Source organism: Pseudophryne corroboree, unplaced genomic scaffold (assembly GCF_028390025.1).
Source record: "Pseudophryne corroboree isolate aPseCor3 unplaced genomic scaffold, aPseCor3.hap2 scaffold_225, whole genome shotgun sequence".
Taxonomy (NCBI): Eukaryota; Metazoa; Chordata; class Amphibia; order Anura; family Myobatrachidae; genus Pseudophryne; species Pseudophryne corroboree.
The window spans coordinates 295,874-314,325 of record NW_026968900.1 but is presented as its reverse complement, the minus strand read 5'-3'; the positions used below and the strand labels follow the sequence as shown (position 1 = coordinate 314,325).

Below are 18,452 nucleotides of genomic sequence, written 5' to 3'. Positions count from 1 at the left end.
TGTCCCCACAGTGCCAGATATGCCCCCACAGTGCCAGATATGCCCCCACGGTGCCAGAAATGCCCCCACAGTGCCAGATAAATGCCCCCAGTGCCAGATAAATGCCCCCACAGTGCCAGAAATGCCCCCACAGTGCCAGATAAATGCCCCCAGTGCCAGATAAATGCCCCCACGGTGCCAGAAATGCCCCCACAGTGCCAGATAAATGCCCCCAGTGCCAGATAAATGCCCCCACAGTGCCAGATAAATGCCCCCACAGAGCCAGATAAATGCCCCCACAGTGCCAGAAATGCCCCCACAGTGCCAGAAATGCCCCCACAGTGCCAGATATGCCCCCACAGTGCCAGATATGCCCCCACAGTGCCAGATATGCCCCCACAGTGCCAGAAATGCCCCCACAGTGCCAGAAATGCCCCCACAGTGCCAGATAAATGCCCCCACAGAGCCAGATAAATGCCCCCACAGAGCCAGATAAATGCCCCCACAGTGCCAGAAATGCCCCCACAGTGCCAGAAATGCCCACACAGTGCCAGAAATGCCCCCACAGTGCCAGAAATGTCCCCACAGTGCCTGATATGCCCCCACAGGGCCAGATATGTCCCCACAGTGCCAAATATGCCCCCACAGAGCCAGATATGCAATGCCCCCACAGTGCCAGAAATGCCCCCACAGTGCCAGAAATGCCCCCCACAGAGCCAGAAATGCCCCCACAGTGCCAGAAATGCCCGCACATAACCAAAAATGCCCCCTGTGTGCCAGAAATGCCCCCACAGTGCGGATCTCCCCCCCCCCAAAAAAAAAAATACCTGCGGCGCTGGGGAGGAGTACTGCTGTCCGCCTGTGTGGGAGCGCTGGCGGGCGGGCGGGAGGCCGGGCGAGTGAGCCTGAGCCTGGGTCCGGGCTGGCGGGCGGGTGGGCGGCCACTTGTGCAGGCGGGCTATGCGCGGCGCCGGCGTCTGACGTTAGATACCGGCGCCGCGCAGCGCGCATACACAGCGCGACCGCCAAATGCTGCAGCAGCACACACACAGGGCCGGCTCCAGCATCGAATATGGCGGCGCCAGCGCGTGGCGCCCATTAAGGGTGGCGCCCTGCGCGGCCGCTCTATTCGAACATGCCTAGAGCCGGCCCTGATGCCAGCAGTCCTCATTCAGCTCAAAGTGAGCACCCAATTTGAAAGAAAGAAAGCAGATTTCTCACCAGGCTTCCCCTTGCTATAAGCATGGTTTGTACTCTTTTCCATGTGCTCCCAGATCTTTCAAGCAATTAGTATGGTCAAGAAAGTTCTGCTTGAAAAGAAACAGACATTTACTGTCATTGTTATACAAATAAACTTACATTAAAGCTAACAAGAAAGCACACTCGTTCTGTCTTTAAACTGATAAAAGAAACCCCAATAATATGGGGCATGCAAAAATTGAGATAAAACTCAGTTTTGCTCCTCTCCACGGAAATCTTTAATAAAAGGCGAAATATTTGTTAGTTCTGAAGAGAAACCAGAGCATGACCAAGATTCCACCTGTCGCCTGAGTGCCATGCCAGCAGTCCTCATTCAGATCAAAGTGAGCGCCCAATTTGAAAGAAAGCAGATTTCTCACCTGGCTTCTCCTTGCTATAAGCATGGTTTGTACTGTATTCCATGTGCTCCCAGATCTTTCAAGCAAGTAGCATGGTCAAGAAAGTTCTGTTTGAAAAGAAACAAACATTTACTGTCATTTCTATGCAAATGAGCTTTCATTAAAGCACACTCATTCTATCTTTAAACCGATAAAAGAAACCCCAAAAAGATGGGGCATGCAAAAATTGAGGTAAAACTCAGTTTTGCTCCTCTCCACGGAAATCTTTAGTAAAAGGCGAAAGATTTGTTCGTTCTGAAGAGAAACCAGAGCATGACCAAGATTTTCATCTGAAAATATGTGTTCTCCCTGCAGTTGTTGTCCCCAGATGAGAGTTCCCTTGTGCTGCCTCAGTTGAATCTCCTTTACTTGACAGAGATGTGCCTGAGCAGCGGCCCTCCCCAGCCCTATCCCAAATCATACTCATTTTGCATAGGAGATACCATGGTCATGAAGATTGTTCTCCCAGGGTGAGGTTCATTCATTGCATTCTGGGTATGCTGACCCCTGTGATTTCCCCAAATGTGGGAAACTCGACTGCATTATTTGTGGTAGTGGGGGACTGTGTTTGTGCTTTCCTCTGGTCAGCTCTGGTAAAAGTCAGATTTCTTTGTCTCAGATCTTCCTCTAGCCTTGTTCTTCTTTCGAGAGTTCCCTTGTGCTGCCTCAGTTGGATCTCCTTCACTTGACAGGGGGTGCCCGAGCAGCAATCCTCCACAGCTCTAGCCCAACTCCTACTTACCTGCCAGGTGAGATACTATGATCTTCACTGTTAGGGCAATCAGGATGTGGAATTCCCTGCCAGGGAAGGTGGTAATGGTGGACTCTGTAATTGGATTTAAAAAAGGAATGGATACATTTCTGAATGAAAAAGCTATCCAAGGTTATAATACTTAAAATATCAACATGGTTAATCCGGGGGTAACATGAGTTATAGTAGCTAACTAGTCATAAAACATTATTCAGCAAGTATGTAGAATCATCACAACTTAAAACAGGTTGAACACGATGGGCAATTTGCCTCTATTCAACCTCAAAAACTATGTTACTATATGTTACTATATTACTATGTTACTGTAGTATACAGAAAACCAAAATGCAATGAACAGTGATAGTGAGCACTGATGAGGATACTAGAACTGACACTGAGCAGCAAGATGCAGCACTGGACTATTAGTAATGTACTGTAGTATGCTGAGCACCACAATGCAGCACAAGACAATGAGCAGTGATACTGAGCACTGATGAGGATACTACTGAGAACTGACACTGAGCAGGAGAGACACACTACTAGTATTACTGAGCAGCAATAAGTAACCACTGATACTGAGCACTGATATTGAGATTTCCACTGAGAGAACATAGCCACGTCCATTCCGCTCTATCTTCAATGCACGAGTAAAAATGGCGGCAACGCGCAGCTCTTTATATGGAATCCGAATCTCGCGAGAATCCGACAGCGGGATGATGACATTTTCCCTTTTTCAGGTTTTCCGAGTCAGGCGGGAACAACCGAGCCTGCCTCGGACCAGTGTAAACAACGTGGAGTTCGTGGGGAATTCGGTTCTCGGAGAACCGAACCCGCTCCTCTCTACCTTATACCTATCAATTTTTTTATTTTCAATCTAAGCCCCTGCAGTTTTCTGTAAGCATCTGCTTCGCTATGATGATCAACAAGTCACAAGGGCAAACACTCAGGGCTTGAGGCGTAGATCTTAGGACCAGCTGCTACAAGCATGGCAGAGGTGTCACTATCACTGGTGACACCCAGAGAGGTGGCGAGGGAGATTGTAATGCAGTGCGCGCAGATAAGCAGCGCAATGGTAAAAAGGAGGCATGGTTTCATAGGTAGGGGCGTGGCCTGGTGGCCTGAATCTACATTTTGTTGCTCCGGGTGTCCCGGGGGTTGGGGGCTGCACCCGGGGACTAGTGTGTGAGCGGTGCTGGCTCCTGCACAGTGAAAGGGCATGGCCACCCAGCATGACGCCTCCCTTCTTGTCCATGCTGTAATTGCAGTCGCACTGCAGTTCAGCGTGATCATAAAAAATGATGTAGCCTCCTGCTGGTGCAGACTGTATGTGCGCGCAGGAAGCCGCCACCATTTTTGTGATCACAGCGGCTGAATGTGATGTCATACAGCCGCTGTGACCACGCCCCCTGTGTCTCCTCCGTTGCAGACCCCATTTTGAAGCCTTGCCCCCGCACCGCTCCATCCCTGACTTGGAAATGGAGTGTTGCTGACCCACCTATCCCCCCCCCCCGCCCCGATTGACAGGCAGAGGCGATCGCATTCTCTGCGGGGTGCCACAGAAAATGCAGGCACATGCGTATGCTCTTAGCAATTTTTGCAGTTGGATCGCTTATTGTGATTGCAATCCAACCTGAATCAGGCCCTATTACCTATCACAATGCGCTGCGGGCAGTACAAAATTGGGTTAATATAGGAGAAAAACCCCCAGACCTGTGCTCCTTAACTGTACCTGGTGGCTAGTGGAGCGGCTGCCCAGTAATCAGTGTCCACGCCAGTGCGTACACGGTCCACCCCCTACGGCCACGCTCCCCTTCATCAGCGGCCTCGTGATCCGGAAGGGTGGTGTGTGTGTGACTGACCTTAGGATGAAACCGGAGCCTCCGCTGCAGTGACCCAGCAACCAGGGCATGGGAGTATACAGCGCCGCTGGGAGTGATGAAGCTGCAGTAAAGATGTCTATTAGACCTAGCCTGCTGCAGCCCTTGTAGATTCTCATAAAACAAGTTCTTCTTTTCTTGTCAAAATTTATAGCTAAGAATAGGCTGCCTGAGGCAGGCCCCTGTTAAGTGGCCTGCTACTGAAGGCACCAACTACAAACTGAGCTCCCTGTTCATGGAAGCGGGGTTATAGAGGAGAATGCACTGAGCATCTTGGGAACAGTCAAAAGCTTTGAGCCGGTTGGTGCCTCAGATCAAGATCCTACTCTACACCCCAATGTGAATCCTTGTGGAGTCCAGTGTACCCCACAGAAGAAATTAATGTGTCACACCCATTGGCAGCAACCTTAGAATAGCTGCTGACGGGCACAATTGAGAATGGAAGGGGGGGGGGGGGACATTTGAATCCAGCACATAAATGCAATTCAAATATGTAATTTGTACCTTCCTATTTTAAAATATAATGGATGAACCTCACCCTGTGAGAACAATCTTCATGATCAAGAGATCTCATATGCAAAATAAGTATGAGTTGGGATAGGGCTGGGGAGGGTGGCTGCTCGGGCAGCCCCTCCCCCGTCAAGTTAAGGAGATTCAACTGAGGAAGCACAAGGGAACTCTCGTCTGGGGACAACAACTGCAGGGAGACCACATCTTTTCAGATGAACATGGGAGGGCGGAAGGCTGCCTAATACTGAAGCACCATCAAATATCAAACCATATGCAACATCAAGTACAAGCATTCCTGGGGGAAGGTCTGCAGCAGACGGATTTGCATACAGTGATGTTATCCAAGCAGTGGGCCAAAGTTGGCTGGAACCCTCATCTGCATATGAAAAGAGAAAAGGGGCGTGCAGGGCATGGCGGCCTTTTGCAGTGCTTGGATGACCCCTAGTTCTCATTAAACACCCACACCCTCCTTTGGTGTGGGGCTCATGTTGGCCATGCCCCATCCCCTGAAGCATTCAAGCTGATTTCTTGCAGCAGCTGGGCACTGTAACAGCTCCAGAGCTGTTCTGTAAGGCAAGTAAAAGGGTGTGGGCCCTGCAGCACCACCTGTAGTTCGCATTGTGCGTTGGAAGGCACAAAGTAAGCAGACGGGAGGAGAAGTCAGGATAGTGCGCAAGGGCATCCTTTTCTCTTAGTCCGTAGAGGATGCTGGGGTCACATTAAGAACCATGGGGTATAGACGGGATCCGCAAGAGACATGGGCACTTTAAGACTATCAAAGGGTGTGAACTGGCTCCTCCCTCTATGCCCCTCCTCCAGACTCCAGTTATAGGAACTGTGCCCAGGGAGACGGACATTTCGAGGAAAGGATTTATTGTTAAACTAAGGTGAGCATCTTACCAGCTCACACCTTAAGCATGCCGCAGAACGTGGCATTCAACAGAACACAAGCCAACGGCATGAACAATTGCAGCAAAAAGCTGACCAGAACCATAACACAACATGTGTATAACCACAAGTAATAACTGCAGACACAGTATGGGCTGGGACGGGTGCCCAGCATCCTCTACAGACTAAGAGAAAAGGATTTACCGGTAGGTATTAAAATCCTATTTTCTCATACGACCTAGAGGATGCTGGGGTCACATTAAGAACCATGGGGTTATACCAAAGCTCTTGAACGGGTGGAAGAGTGCGTACGACTCTGCAGCACCGAATGACCCAACTTGAGGTTATCATCGGCAAGGATGCAGTGGCGTTAATGTTTCCTGGTGTCAACCTGTATTATTTCAGTAGATATTGAAATGAGGATGCATCTTGCTGCCTTTCCAATGAAGCAAGTTTAATTTAGTAATAGGTGAAAAACCATCCCTACAAAGATGTTAATCAGATACTTGGCTTTGTGGACACTTTTCAGAGAACAAATTTGTTAGCATAAAAATAAAGCCAGAAAATGAAGAGCTGTTTAATCACTCAATTGGATTTTTTTGCCAGCATATTTCTTTTTCTCTGCAAACCACTGCTAAATTGTGCTTCCTAGCTGTTTTTATAAAATCACTGAATCAAATCTAACTCTGATTACATCAGAGAAGGCCAGGTACCCTACACCATAACAGGGGTTTTTGAAATTTTGACTTGTCTACTTAAAGATCACCAAAATCTGATAACAAGGTCAATTACATCCCTGGGTGGGATTGAACCACCAACCCTTTGGTTAATAACCAATCACACTAACCAATTGCGCCACAGAGACACTTTGCAAAAGTCCATACTGACAAAGGCTAATAAGCATTCATCTAGAACGTTTCCTAGAAAAACTTTTAAAAGTCAATAATCTGGAGAGTTTTTGTAAGATGTTTCTTCCATCAACCAACGAAGAAACACATTGTTACTTTCCCATGATGAGTGAGTGCTTCAAGATCTCTTGCACTTACATGTGCAGCAGAGTACTGTAATGAAAGCATGCTGGGTTCATAACCCAGAGGTAGGCAGATTGAAACTATCCTCTGCTATATGCATTTTTTTTTTGTTAATTAAAGTAATCCAAAACTGGGATTGATATTTTTTCTCTTTTATTTTTACTTAAAGTACAATAACTTTTACCATTTTAATATGTTTTAATAGTATATTGACAGTATTGTTTTCTTTCAAAAATCCACTTAATTTTCTTTACCCGATTATTAAAATGGTAATTGACAAAAACAAACTACATTGTCACCAGAAGAGCAATACAAAATGTACAAGTGATATATTAAAATCATCTTTCCAGCTTGAATTTCAATGATGCATTGGGGCAACGATTTTGTGAGAAACATCTTCACCCTTAAATAAAGATTTTCTTAATTCCTTACCTGTGTGCTAATTAGATATCACCTTGTTTTCACATTAAACAGACTTCCACATGAGAAAGCAGCAAGGATGCAGTGGCGTTAATGTTTCCTGGTGTCAACCTGTATTATTTCAGTAGATATTGAAATGAGGATGCATCTTGCTGCCTTTCCAATGAAGCAAGTTTAATTTAGTAATAGGTGAAAAACCATCCCTACAAAGATGTTAATCAGATACTTGGCTTTGTGGACACTTTTCAGAGAACAAATTTGTTAGCATAAAAATAAAGCCAGAAAATGAAGAGCTGTTTAATCACTCAATTGGATTTTTCTGCCAGCATATTTCATTTTCTCTGCAACCCACTGCTAAATTGTGCTTCCTAGCTGTTTTTTGATAAAATCACTTAATCAAATCTAACTCTGATTACATCAGAGTAGGCCAGGTACCCTACACCATAAGACGGGGTTTGAAATTTTGACTTGTCTACTTAAAGATCACCAAAATCTGATGACAAGGTCAATAACATCCCTGGGTGGGATTGAACCACCAACCCTTTGGTTAATAACCAAACACACTAACCGATTGCACCACAGAGACACTTTGCAAACGTACATACTGACAAAGGCTAATAAGCATTCATCTAGAACAATTCCTAGAAAACTTTAAAAAGTCAATAATCTGGAGAGATTTTGTAAGATGTTTCTTCCATCAACCAATGAAGAAACGCATTGGTACTTTCCCATGATGAGTGAGTGCTTCAGGATCTCTTGCACTTACATGTGCAGCAGAGTACTGCAATGGAAGCATGCTGGGCCCATAACCCAGAGGTAGGCAGATTGAAACTATCCTCTGCTATATGCATTTTTTTTTGTTAATTAAAGTAATCCAAAACTGGGATTGATATTTTTGCTCTTTTATTTTTACTTAAAGTACAATAACTTTTACCATTTTAATTTGTTTTAATAGTATATTGACAGTATTGTTTTCTTTCAAAAATCCACTTAATTTTCTTTACCCTATTATTAAAATGGTAATTGACAAAAACAAACTACATTTTCACCAGAAGAGCAATACAAAATGTACAAGTGATATATTAAAATCATCTTTCCAGCTTGAATTTCAATGATGCATTGGGGCAACGATTTTGTGAGAAACATCTTCACCCTTAAATAAAGATTTTCTTAATTCCTTACCTGTGTGCTAATTAGATATCACCTTGTTTTCACATTAAACAGACTTCCACATGAGAAAGCAGCAAGGATGCAGTGGCGTTAATGTTTCCTGGTGTCAACCTGTATTATTTCAGTAGATATTGAAATGAGGATGCATCTTGCTGCCTTTCCAATGAAGCAAGTTTAATTTAGTAATAGGTGAAAAACCATCCCTACAAAGATGTTAATCAGATACTTGGCTTTGTGGACACTTTTCAGAGAACAAATTTGTTAGCATAAAAATAAAGCCAGAAAATGAAGAGCTGTTTAATCACTCAATTGGATTTTTTTGCCAGCATATTTCTTTTTCTCTGCAAACCACTGCTAAATTGTGCTTCCTAGCTGTTTTTATAAAATCACTGAATCAAATCTAACTCTGATTACATCAGAGAAGGCCAGGTACCCTACACCATAACAGGGGTTTTTGAAATTTTGACTTGTCTACTTAAATATCACCAAAATCTGATCACAAGGTCAATTACGTCCCTGGGTGGGATTGAACCACCAACCTTTTGATTAATAGCTGAACACACTAACCGATTGCGCCACAGAGACACTTTGCAAAAAGAATATACTGACAAAGACTAATAAGCATTCATCTAGAACGTTTCCTAGAAAAACTTTAAAAAGTCAATAATCTGGAGAGTTTTTGTAAGATGTTTCTTCCAGCAACCAATGAAGAAACACATTGGTACTTTCGCATGATGAGTGAGTGCTTCAGGATCTCTTGCACTTACATGTGCAGCAGAGTACTGCAATGGAAGCATGCTGGGCCCATAACCCAGAGGTAGGCAGATTGAAACTATCCTTTGCTATATGCATTTTTTTTTTGTTCATTAAAGTAATCCAAAACTGGGATTGATATTTTAGCTTTTATTTTTACTTAAAGTACAATAACTTTTACCATTTTAATTTGTTTTAATAGTATATTGACAGTATTGTTTTCTTTCAAAAATCCACTTAATTTTCTTTACCCTATTATTAAAATGGTAATTGACAAAAACAAACTACATTGTCACCAGAAGAGCAATACAAAATGTACAAGTGATATATTAAAATCATCTTTCCAGCTTGAATTTCAATGATGCATTGGGGCAACGATTTTGTGAGAAACATCTTCACCCTTAAATAAAGATTTTCTTAATTCCTTACCTGTGTGCTAATTAGATATCACCTTGTTTTCACATTAAACAGACTTCCACATGAGAAAGCAGCAAGGATGCAGTGGCGTTAATGTTTCCTGGTGTCAACCTGTATTATTTCAGTAGATATTGAAATGAGGATGCATCTTGCTGCCTTTCCAATGAAGCAAGTTTAATTTAGTAATAGGTGAAAAACCATCCCTACAAAGATGTTAATCAGATACTTGGCTTTGTGGACACTTTTCAGAGAACAAATTTGTTAGCATAAAAATAAAGCCAGAAAATGAAGAGCTGTTTAATCACTCAATTGGATTTTTTTGCCAGCATATTTCTTTTTCTCTGCAAACCACTGCTAAATTGTGCTTCCTAGCTGTTTTTATAAAATCACTGAATCAAATCTAACTCTGATTACATCAGAGAAGGCCAGGTACCCTACACCATAACAGGGGTTTTTGAAATTTTGACTTGTCTACTTAAATATCACCAAAATCTGATCACAAGGTCAATTACGTCCCTGGGTGGGATTGAACCACCAACCTTTTGATTAATAGCTGAACACACTAACCGATTGCGCCACAGAGACACTTTGCAAAAAGAATATACTGACAAAGACTAATAAGCATTCATCTAGAACGTTTCCTAGAAAAACTTTAAAAAGTCAATAATCTGGAGAGTTTTTGTAAGATGTTTCTTCCAGCAACCAATGAAGAAACACATTGGTACTTTCGCATGATGAGTGAGTGCTTCAGGATCTCTTGCACTTACATGTGCAGCAGAGTACTGCAATGGAAGCATGCTGGGCCCATAACCCAGAGGTAGGCAGATTGAAACTATCCTTTGCTATATGCATTTTTTTTTTGTTCATTAAAGTAATCCAAAACTGGGATTGATATTTTAGCTTTTATTTTTACTTAAAGTACAATAACTTTTACCATTTTAATTTGTTTTAATAGTATATTGACAGTATTGTTTTCTTTCAAAAATCCACTTAATTTTCTTTACCCTATTATTAAAATGGTAATTGACAAAAACAAACTACATTGTCACCAGAAGAGCAATACAAAATGTACAAGTGATATATTAAAATCATCTTTCCAGCTTGAATTTCAATGATGCATTGGGGCAATGATTTTGTGAGAAACATCTTTACCCTTAAATAAAGATTTTCTTAATTCCTTACCTGTGTGCTAATTAGATATCACCTTGTTTTCACATTAAACAGACTTCCACATGAGAAAGCAGCAAGGATGCAGTGGCGTTAATGTTTCCTGGTGTCAACCTGTATTATTTCAGTAGATATTGAAATGAGGATGCATCTTGCTGCCTTTCCAATGAAGCAAGTTTAATTTAGTAATAGGTGAAAAACCATCCCTACAAATATGTTAATCAGATACTTGGCTTTGTGGACACTTTTCAGAGAACAAATTTGTTATCATAAAAATAAAGCCAGAAAATGAAGAGCTGTTTAATCACTCAATTGTATTTTTCTGCCAGCATTTTTCTTTTTCTCTGCAACCCACTGCTAAATTGTGCTTCCTAGCTGTTTTTTTATAAAATCACTTAATCAAATCTAACTCTGATTACATCAGAGAAGGCCAGGTACCCTACACTATAAGAGGGGGTTTGCAATTTTGACTTGTCTACTTAAATATCACCAAAATCTGATCACAAGGTCAATTACGTCCCTGGGTGGGATTGAACCACCAACCTTTTGATTAATAGCTGAACACACTAACCGATTGCGCCACAGAGACACTTTGCAAAAAGAATATACTGACAAAGACTAATAAGCTTTCATCTAGAACGTTTCCTAGAAAAACTTTAAAAAGTCAATAATCTGGAGAGTTTTTGTAAGATGTTTCTTCCAGCAACCAATGAAGAAACACATTGGTACTTTCGCATGATGAGTGAGTGCTTCAGGATCTCTTGCACTTACATGTGCAGCAGAGTACTGCAATGGAAGCATGCTGGGCCCATAACCCAGAGGTAGGCAGATTGAAACTATCCTTTGCTATATGCATTTTTTTTTGTTCATTAAAGTAATCCAAAACTGGGATTGATATTTTAGCTTTTATTTTTACTTAAAGTACAATAACTTTTACCATTTTAATTTGTTTTAATAGTATATTGACAGTATTGTTTTCTTTCAAAAATCCACTTAATTTTCTTTACCCTATTATTAAAATGGTAATTGACAAAAACAAACTACATTGTCACCAGAAGAGCAATACAAAATGTACAAGTGATATATTAAAATCATCTTTCCAGCTTGAATTTCAATGATGCATTGGGGCAATGATTTTGTGAGAAACATCTTTACCCTTAAATAAAGATTTTCTTAATTCCTTACCTGTGTGCTAATTAGATATCACCTTGTTTTCACATTAAACAGACTTCCACATGAGAAAGCAGCAAGGATGCAGTGGCGTTAATGTTTCCTGGTGTCAACCTGTATTATTTCAGTAGATATTGAAATGAGGATGCATCTTGCTGCCTTTCCAATGAAGCAAGTTTAATTTAGTAATAGGTGAAAAACCATCCCTACAAATATGTTAATCAGATACTTGGCTTTGTGGACACTTTTCAGAGAACAAATTAGTTAGCATAAAAATAAAGCCAGAAAATGAAGAGCTGTTTAATCACTCAATTGGATTTTTCTGCCAGCATATTTCTTTTTCTCTGCAACCCACTGCTAAATTGTGCTTCCTAGCTGTTTTTATAAAATCACTGAATCAAATCTAACTCTGATTACATCAGAGAAGGCCAGGTACCCTACACCATAACAGGGGGTTTGAAATTTTGACTTGTCTGCTTAAAGATCACCAAAATCTGATAACAAGGTCAATTATGTCCCTGGGTGGGATTGAACCACCAACCTTTTGGTTAATAGCCTTACACACTAACTGATTGCGCCACAGCGACACTTTGCAAAAGTACTTACTGACAAAGGCTAATAAGCATTCATCTAGAACGATTCCTAGAAACATTTTAAAAAGTCAATAATGTGGAGAGTTTTTGTAAGATGTTTCTTCCATCAACCAATGAAGAAACACATTGGTACTTTCCCATGATGAGTGAGTGCTTCAGGATCTCTTGCACTTACATGTGCAGCAGAGTACTGTAATGGAAGCATGCTGGGTCCATAACCCAGAGGTAGGCAGATTGAAACTATCCTCTGCTATATGCATTTTTTTTTGTTCATTAAAGTAATCCAAAACTGGGATTGATATTTTAGCTTTTATTTTTACTTAAAGTACAATAACTTTTACCATTTTAATTTGTTTTAATAGTATATTGACAGTATTGTTTTCTTTCAAAAATCCAATTAATTTTCTTTACCCGATTATTAAAATGGTAACTGACAAAAACAAACTACATTGTCACCAGAAGAGCAATACAAAATGTACAAGTGATATATTAAAATCATCTTTCCAGCTTGAATTTCAATGATGCATTGGGGCAACAATTTTGTGAGAAACATCTTCACCCTTAAATAAAGATTTTCTTAATTCCTTACCTGTGTGCTAATTAGATATCACCTTGTTTTCACATTAAACAGACTTCCACATGAGAAAGCAGCAAGGATGCAGTGGCGTTAATGTTTCCTGGTGTCAACCTGTATTATTTCAGTAGATATTGAAATGAGGATGCATCTTGCTGCCTTTCCAATGAAGCAAGTTTAATTTAGTAATAGGTGAAAAACCATCCCTACAAAGGTGTTAATCAGAGACTTGGCTTTGTGGACACTTTTCAGAGAACAAATTTGTTATCATAAAAATAAAGCCAGAAAATGAAGAGCTGTTTAATCACTCAATTGTATTTTTCTGCCAGCATTTTTCTTTTTCTCTGCAACCCACTGCTAAATTGTGCTTCCTAGCTGTTTTTTTATAAAATCACTTAATCAAATCTAACTCTGATTACATCAGAGAAGGCCAGGTACCCTACACCATAAGAGGGGGTTTGCAATTTTGACTTGTCTACTTAAATATCACCAAAATCTGATCACAAGGTCAATTACGTCCCTGGGTGGGATTGAACCACCAACCTTTTGATTAATAGCTGAACACACTAACCGATTGCGCCACAGAGACACTTTGCAAAAAGAATATACTGACAAAGACTAATAAGCATTCATCTAGAACGTTTCCTAGAAAAACTTTAAAAAGTCAATAATCTGGAGAGTTTTTGTAAGATGTTTCTTCCAGCAACCAATGAAGAAACACATTGGTACTTTCGCATGATGAGTGAGGGCTTCAGGATCTCTTGCACTTACATGTGCAGCAGAGTACTGCAATGGAAGCATGCTGGGCCCATAACCCAGAGGTAGGCAGATTGAAACTATCCTTTGCTATATGCATTTTTTTTTGTTCATTAAAGTAATCCAAAACTGGGATTGATATTTTAGCTTTTATTTTTACTTAAAGTACAATAACTTTTACCATTTTAATTTGTTTTAATAGTATATTGACAGTATTGTTTTCTTTCAAAAATCCACTTAATTTTCTTTACCCTATTATTAAAATGGTAATTGACAAAAACAAACTACATTGTCACCAGAAGAGCAATACAAAATGTACAAGTGATATATTAAAATCATCTTTCCAGCTTGAATTTCAATGATGCATTGGGGCAATGATTTTGTGAGAAACATCTTTACCCTTAAATAAAGATTTTCTTAATTCCTTACCTGTGTGCTAATTAGATATCACCTTGTTTTCACATTAAACAGACTTCCACATGAGAAAGCAGCAAGGATGCAGTGGCGTTAATGTTTCCTGGTGTCAACCTGTATTATTTCAGTAGATATTGAAATGAGGATGCATCTTGCTGCCTTTCCAATGAAGCAAGTTTAATTTAGTAATAGGTGAAAAACCATCCCTACAAATATGTTAATCAGATACTTGGCTTTGTGGACACTTTTCAGAGAACAAATTTGTTATCATAAAAATAAAGCCAGAAAATGAAGAGCTGTTTAATCACTCAATTGTATTTTTCTGCCAGCATTTTTCTTTTTCTCTGCAACCCACTGCTAAATTGTGCTTCCTAGCTGTTTTTTTATAAAATCACTTAATCAAATCTAACTACATCAGAGAAGGCCAGGTACCCTACACTATAAGAGGGGGTTTGCAATTTTGACTTGTCTACTTAAATATCACCAAAATCTGATCACAAGGTCAATTACGTCCCTGGGTGGGATTGAACCACCAACCTTTTGATTAATAGCTGAACACACTAACCGATTGCGCCACAGAGACACTTTGCAAAAAGAATATACTGACAAAGACTAATAAGCTTTCATCTAGAACGTTTCCTAGAAAAACTTTAAAAAGTCAATAATCTGGAGAGTTTTTGTAAGATGTTTCTTCCAGCAACCAATGAAGAAACACATTGGTACTTTCGCATGATGAGTGAGTGCTTCAGGATCTCTTGCACTTACATGTGCAGCAGAGTACTGCAATGGAAGCATGCTGGGCCCATAACCCAGAGGTAGGCAGATTGAAACTATCCTTTGCTATATGCATTTTTTTTTTGTTCATTAAAGTAATCCAAAACTGGGATTGATATTTTAGCTTTTATTTTTACTTAAAGTACAATAACTTTTACCATTTTAATTTGTTTTAATAGTATATTGACAGTATTGTTTTCTTTCAAAAATCCACTTAATTTTCTTTACCCTATTATTAAAATGGTAATTGACAAAAACAAACTACATTGTCACCAGAAGAGCAATACAAAATGTACAAGTGATATATTAAAATCATCTTTCCAGCTTGAATTTCAATGATGCATTGGGGCAATGATTTTGTGAGAAACATCTTTACCCTTAAATAAAGATTTTCTTAATTCCTTACCTGTGTGCTAATTAGATATCACCTTGTTTTCACATTAAACAGACTTCCACATGAGAAAGCAGCAAGGATGCAGTGGCGTTAATGTTTCCTGGTGTCAACCTGTATTATTTCAGTAGATATTGAAATGAGGATGCATCTTGCTGCCTTTCCAATGAAGCAAGTTTAATTTAGTAATAGGTGAAAAACCATCCCTACAAATATGTTAATCAGATACTTGGCTTTGTGGACACTTTTCAGAGAACAAATTAGTTAGCATAAAAATAAAGCCAGAAAATGAAGAGCTGTTTAATCACTCAATTGGATTTTTCTGCCAGCATATTTCTTTTTCTCTGCAACCCACTGCTAAATTGTGCTTCCTAGCTGTTTTTATAAAATCACTGAATCAAATCTAACTCTGATTACATCAGAGAAGGCCAGGTACCCTACACCATAACAGGGGGTTTGAAATTTTGACTTGTCTGCTTAAAGATCACCAAAATCTGATAACAAGGTCAATTATGTCCCTGGGTGGGATTGAACCACCAACCTTTTGGTTAATAGCCTTACACACTAACTGATTGCGCCACAGCGACACTTTGCAAAAGTACTTACTGACAAAGGCTAATAAGCATTCATCTAGAACGATTCCTAGAAACATTTTAAAAAGTCAATAATGTGGAGAGTTTTTGTAAGATGTTTCTTCCATCAACCAATGAAGAAACACATTGGTACTTTCCCATGATGAGTGAGTGCTTCAGGATCTCTTGCACTTACATGTGCAGCAGAGTACTGTAATGGAAGCATGCTGGGTCCATAACCCAGAGGTAGGCAGATTGAAACTATCCTCTGCTATATGCATTTTTTTTTGTTCATTAAAGTAATCCAAAACTGGGATTGATATTTTAGCTTTTATTTTTACTTAAAGTACAATAACTTTTACCATTTTAATTTGTTTTAATAGTATATTGACAGTATTGTTTTCTTTCAAAAATCCAATTAATTTTCTTTACCCGATTATTAAAATGGTAACTGACAAAAACAAACTACATTGTCACCAGAAGAGCAATACAAAATGTACAAGTGATATATTAAAATCATCTTTCCAGCTTGAATTTCAATGATGCATTGGGGCAACGATTTTGTGAGAAACATCTTCACCCTTAAATAAAGATTTTCTTAATTCCTTACCTGTGTGCTAATTAGATATCACCTTGTTTTCACATTAAACAGACTTCCACATGAGAAAGCAGCAAGGATGCAGTGGCGTTAATGTTTCCTGGTGTCAACCTGTATTATTTCAGTAGATATTGAAATGAGGATGCATCTTGCTGCCTTTCCAATGAAGCAAGTTTAATTTAGTAATAGGTGAAAAACCATCCGTACAAAGGTGTTAATCAGAGACTTGGCTTTGTGGACACTTTTCAGAGAACAAATTTGTTAGCATAAAAATAAAGCCAGAAAATGAAGAGCTGTTTAATCACTCAATTGGATTTTTTTGATAGCATATTTCTTTTTCTCTGCAACCCACTGCTAAATTGTGCTTCCTAGCTGTTTTTATAAAATCACTGAATCAAATCTAACTCTGATTACATCAGAGAAGGCCAGGTACCCTACACCATAACAGGGGGTTTGAAATTTTGACTTGTCTGCTTAAAGATCACCAAAATCTGATAACAAGGTCAATTATGTCCCTGGGTGGGATTGAACCACCAACCTTTTGGTTAATAGCTGTACACACTAACTGATTGCGCCACAGCGACACTTTGCAAAAGTGCATACTGACAAAGGCTAATAAGCATTCATCTAGAACGTTTCCTATAAAAACTTTAAATAGTCAATAATCTGGAGAGTTTTTGTAAGATGTTTCTTCCATCAACCAATGAAGAAACACATTGGTACTTTCCCATGATGAGTGAGTGCTTCAGGATCTCTTGCACTTACATGTGCAGCAGAGTACTGTTATGAAAGCATGCTGGGTCCATAACCCAGAGGTAGGCAGATTGAAACTATCCTCTGCTATATGCATTTTTTTTTTGTTAATTAAAGTAATCCAAAACTGGGATTGATATTTTTGCTCTTTTATTTTTACTTAAAGTACAATAACTTTTACCATTTTAATTTGTTTTAATAGTATATTGACAGTATTGTTTTCTTTCAAAAATCCAATTACTTTTCTTTACCCGATTATTAAAATGGTAATTGACAAAAACAAACTACATTGTCACCAGAAGAGCAATACAAAATGTACAAGTGATATATTAAAATCATCTTTCCAGCTTGAATTTCAATGATGCATTGGGGCAACGATTTTGTGAGAAACATCTTCACCCTTAAATAAAGATTTTCTTAATTCCTTACCTGTGTGCTAATTAGATATCACTTTGTTTTCACATTAAACAGACTTCCACATGAGAAAACAGCAAAGATGCAGTGGCGTTAATGTTTCCTGGTGTCAACCTGTATTATTTCCGTAGATATTGAAATGAGGATGCATCTTGCTGCCTTTCCAATGAAGCAAGTTTAATTTAGTAATAGGTGAAAAACCATCCCTACAAAGATGTTAATCAGATACTTGGCTTTGTGGACACTTTTCAGAGAACAAATTTGTTATCATAAAAATAAAGCCAGAAAATGAAGAGCTGTTTAATCACTCAATTGGATTTTTCTGCCAGCATTTTTCTTTTTCTCTGCAACCCACTGCTAAATTGTGCTTCCTAGCTGTTTTTTTTATAAAATCACTTAATCAAATCTAACTCTGATTACATCAGAGAAGGCCAGGTACCCTACACCATAAGAGGGGTTTTGCAATTTTGACTTGTCTACTTAAATATTACCAAAATCTGATCACAAGGTCAATTACGTCCCTGGGTGGGATTGAACCACCAACCTTCTGATTAATAGCTGAACACACTAACCGATTGCGCCACAGAGACACTTTGCAAAAAGTACATACTGACAAAGACTAATAAGCATTCATCTAGAACGTTTCCTAGAAAAACTTTAAAAAGTCAATAATCTGGAGAGTTTTTGTAAAATGTTTCTTCCAGCAACCAATGAAGAAACACATTGGTACTTTCGCATGATGAGTGAGTGCTTCAGGATCTCTTGCACTTACATGTGCAGCAGAGTACTGCACTGGAAGCATGCTGGGTCCATAACCCAGAGGTAGGCAGATTGAAACTATCC

At 39.6% G+C, this 18,452-nt stretch overlaps 3 non-coding genes across 3 annotated transcripts; 1 reads left to right on the top strand and 2 right to left on the bottom strand.

Moving 5' to 3' along the window:
• Positions 1 to 1,389: 1,389 nt before the first annotated feature.
• On the bottom strand, positions 1,390 to 1,505 carry LOC135009274 (U5 spliceosomal RNA). The gene has a single exon (XR_010208832.1). It is a non-coding gene; the product is annotated as a U5 spliceosomal RNA (small nuclear RNA).
• Positions 1,506 to 1,775: 270 nt separating this feature from the next.
• Positions 1,776 to 1,891, bottom strand: LOC135009239 (U5 spliceosomal RNA). Its single transcript, XR_010208800.1, has one exon. It is a non-coding gene; the product is annotated as a U5 spliceosomal RNA (small nuclear RNA).
• A 144-nt stretch (positions 1,892 to 2,035) lies between these two features.
• LOC135009008 (U1 spliceosomal RNA) lies at positions 2,036 to 2,199 on the top strand. The gene has a single exon (XR_010208598.1). It is a non-coding gene; the product is annotated as a U1 spliceosomal RNA (small nuclear RNA).
• Positions 2,200 to 18,452: the final 16,253 nt, after the last annotated feature.